Genomic DNA, 3,803 nt, shown 5'->3' with positions numbered 1-3,803 from the left:
CCTGTTGAATCAAACAAAAAGGTTTAACTCTGTGAGATGAATCCACACATCACAATGCAGTTTCATAGATAGCTTCCTTCTAGTATTTATCTGGGGATATTCTGTCTTTACCGTCAGCCTCTGTGGGCTCCCAAGTGTCCCTTCATAGATTCTACCTAAAGAGTGGTTCAAACCTGCTGTATCAAAACAAAGGTTTAACTCTGTGATGGGAATCCACACATCACAAAGCAGTTTCCAAGAAAACTTCTTTCTAGTTTTTTTTCTGTGAATATTCTGTTTCTCACTAAAGGCCTCAAGTGCCTTTCAAATGTCATTTTGAAGATTCTACTAAAAGAATGTGTTCAACTTACTGATTCAAAAGAAACTTTTAACTCTGAGTTGAATCTACATATCAGATAGTAGTTTCACAGATAGCTTCTTTGTAGTTTTTATCTGGAGATATTCAGTTTTTCTACATGGGCCTCTATGCACTCCAAAATGTCCATTCACAGATTCTACCTAAACAGTGTTTCAAACCAGTTGTATCAATAAAGGTTTATCTCTGTGAGATAAGTCCACACATCACAAAGCAGTTTCACAGATAGCTTCGTTCTAGTTTTTATCTGGAGATAGTTGGATTCTTAATGTAGGCCTCAATGGGTTCCCAAATGTCCCTTTGCAGTTTATACCTAAAAATTATCTCAAACCTGCTGAATCAACAGAAAGGGTTAACTCTGTGAGAAGAATCCCCACATCACAAAGCAGTTTCATTGATAGCTTCTTTCTAGCTTTTTTCTTGGACTATTTGGTTTTTGACCATAGGCAACAAAAGGCTCCCAAATTTTCCTTTGTAGTTGCTACCAAAAGAGTGTTTCCAACCTGCTGAATCAAAAGAACGGTTTCACTCTGTGAGATGAATTCACGCATCACACAGCAGTTTCCAAGATAACTTCTTTCTACTTTAATTATCTGGATATTCTGTTTATCACTAAAGGCCTCAAGTGGTTTTCCAACTTTCTTTTGCAGATTATATTAAAAGAATGCTTGCCACTTGCTGAATCAAGAGAAATGTTTAACTCTGTGAGTTGAATCCACACGTCAGATAGCAGTTTCACAGATAGCTTCTTTGTTTTTATGTGGGGATATTTAGTCTTTCATCATAGGCTTCTAGGGACACCAAAATGTCAATACACAGATTGTATCTAAAGAGTGTTTCAAGCCTCCTGTATCAAAAGAAAGGTTTAACTCTGTGAGACGAATCCACACATCACAAGTAGTTTATAGGTAGCTTTTTACTACTTATTATCTAGGGATATTTGGTTTTTCACCACAGGCCACAAAGGGCTCCCAAATTTCCCTTTGTAGTTTCTACCAAAAGAGTGTTTCCAACCTGCTGAATCAAAAGAAGGGTTTCACTCTGTGAGATGAGTCCACACATCTCAAAGCAGTTTCACTGATAGCTTCTGTCCAGTTTTTATCTGGGGCTGTTTCGTTTTTCACCATAGGCCTCAATGCTACCAAAAGTCCTTTCACAGATTCTAACTAAAGAATGTTTCAAACCTGTTGTATCAAAATAAATGTTTAACTCTGTGAAATGAATCCACAAATCACAAAGCAGTTGCACAGATAGATTCTTTATAATTTTTATCTGGGGGTACTTAGTTTTGCATGACATACTTCAAAGGGCTCTGGAATGTTTCTTCGCAAATTCTTCAAAAAGAATGTTTGCCAGTTCGATCAGTAGTGGGAGTGGAGAGCGAACCCCAGAGAGTCCTGAGCAGCCCCACTGCCGCCGCCGGCCTAGTTACCATCACATCCCAGGAGGAGCCGCAGCTGCCACAGCGGGCCCCAGTCACCATCACCGCAACCATGAGCAGCGAGGCCGAGACCCACCAGCAGCCCGCCACCCCCGTGCCCCACCCCGCCGCTCCCACTCTCGGTGCCGCCCACACCAAGCCCGGCACTGCAGGCAGCGGCGCAGGGAGCAGTGGCCCGGGCAGCCTCACATCGGTGGCACCTGCCGGCGGGGACAAGAAGGTCATCGCAATGAAGGTTTTGGGAACAGTAAAATGGTTCAATGTAAGGAACGGATATGGTTTCATCAAAAGGAATGACACCAAGGAAGATGTATTTGTACATCAGACTGCTGTAAAAAAGAATAACCCCAGAAAGTACCTTTGCAGTGTAGGAGATGGAGAGACTGTGGAGTTTGATGTTGTTGAAGGAGAAAAGGGTGTGGAAGCAGCAAATGTTACAGGTCCTGTTGGTGTTCCAGTTCAAGGCAGTAAATATGCAGCAGACCGTAACCATTATAGACGCTATCCATGTCGTAGGGGTCCTCCATGCAATTACCAGCAAACTTACCAGAATAGTGAGAGTGGGGAAAAGAACGAGGGATCGGAGAGTGCTCCCGAAGGCCAGGCCCATCAACGCCGGCCCTACTGCAGGCGAAGGTTCCCACCTTACTACATGCAGAGACGCTATGGGCGTCGACCACAGTATTCCAACCCTCCTGTGCAGGGAGAAGTGATGGAGGGTGCTGACAACCAGAGTGCAAGAGAACAAGGTAGACCAGTGAGGCAGAATATGTATGGGGAATATAGACCACGATTCTGCAGTGGCCCTCTTCGCCAAAGATAGCCTAGAGAGGATGGCAATGAAGAAGATAAAGAAAATCAAGGAGATGAGACCCAAAGTCAGCAGCCACCTCAATGTCAGTACCGCCGCAACTTCAATTACCATTGCAGACTCCCAGAAAACCCTAAACCACAAGATGGCAAAGAGACAAAAGCAGCCGATCCACCAGCTGAGAATTCGTCTGCTCCCGAGGCTGAGCAGGGCGGGGCTGAGTAAATGCCGGCTTACCATCTCTATCATCATCCGTTTTAGTCATCCAACAAGAAGAAATATGAAATTCCAGCAATAAGAAATGAACAAAAGATTGGAGCTGAAGACCTTAAGTGCTTGCTTTTTGCCCATTGACCAGATAAATAGAACTATCTGCATTATCTATGCAGCATGGGGTTTTTATTATTTTTACCTAAAGATGTCTCTTTTTGGTAATAACAAACGTGTTTTTTAAAAAAGCCTGGTTTTTCCCAATACACCTTTAAAGGTTTTTAAATTTTTTCATATCTGGTCAAGTCGAGAGTTTTAAGAACTTCATTTTTAATTTGTAATAAAAGTTTACAACTTGATTTTTTCAAAAAAGTCAACAAACTGCAAGCACCTGTTAATATAGGTCTTAAATAATAATAATAATAATAGTAAAAGAATGTTTGCAAATTTCTGAATCAAAATTAACTCTTTGAGATGAATTCACACATCACAAAGCAATTGCACTGATAGTTTCTTTCTAGTTTGTATCTGGGAATGTTCGGTTTTTCATCATAGGCCTCAGTGGGATCCCAAATGTCCCTTAACAGATTCTAACAAAGGAGTGTTTCCAATCTCTTGAATTAAAAAAAAAATGTTTAAATCTGTGAGCTGAATCCACATGTCACAAAGCAGTTTCACAGATAGCTTCTTTCTAATTTGTGTCTGATAATATTCTGTTTTTCACCATAGGATCAAAATGTGCATTCACAAATTCTACCAAAAGAGTGTTGCCAACATGCTGAATCAAAATAAGGTTTTAGCTCTGTGAGATGCATCCATACATCATAAAGCAGTTTCACAGATAGCTTCCTTCTGGTTTTTATCTGGGCATATTCTGTTTTTCACCATAGGCTTCTATAAGCTCCCAAATGTGTCCTGGCAGATTCTACCTAAAGAGTGTTTCAGGCCGGGCGCGGTGGCTCAACCCTGTAATCCCAGCACTTTGG

General features: G+C 41.5%; 1 pseudogene across 1 annotated transcript; it reads left to right on the top strand.

Moving 5' to 3' along the window:
• The first annotated feature begins 1,712 nt into the window (after positions 1-1,712).
• On the top strand, positions 1,713-3,234 carry LOC112612642 (annotated as a pseudogene). The gene has a single exon (XR_003116880.1). The product of XR_003116880.1 is annotated as a nuclease-sensitive element-binding protein 1 pseudogene (transcript).
• Positions 3,235-3,803: the final 569 nt, after the last annotated feature.

The sequence above is a fragment of the Theropithecus gelada genome, chromosome 19 (genome assembly GCF_003255815.1).
Source record: "Theropithecus gelada isolate Dixy chromosome 19, Tgel_1.0, whole genome shotgun sequence".
In the NCBI taxonomy this organism is placed as follows: domain Eukaryota; kingdom Metazoa; phylum Chordata; class Mammalia; order Primates; family Cercopithecidae; genus Theropithecus; species Theropithecus gelada.
Note: the sequence above shows the minus strand (reverse complement) of the source record. Positions and strands in the feature narration are given on the sequence as shown.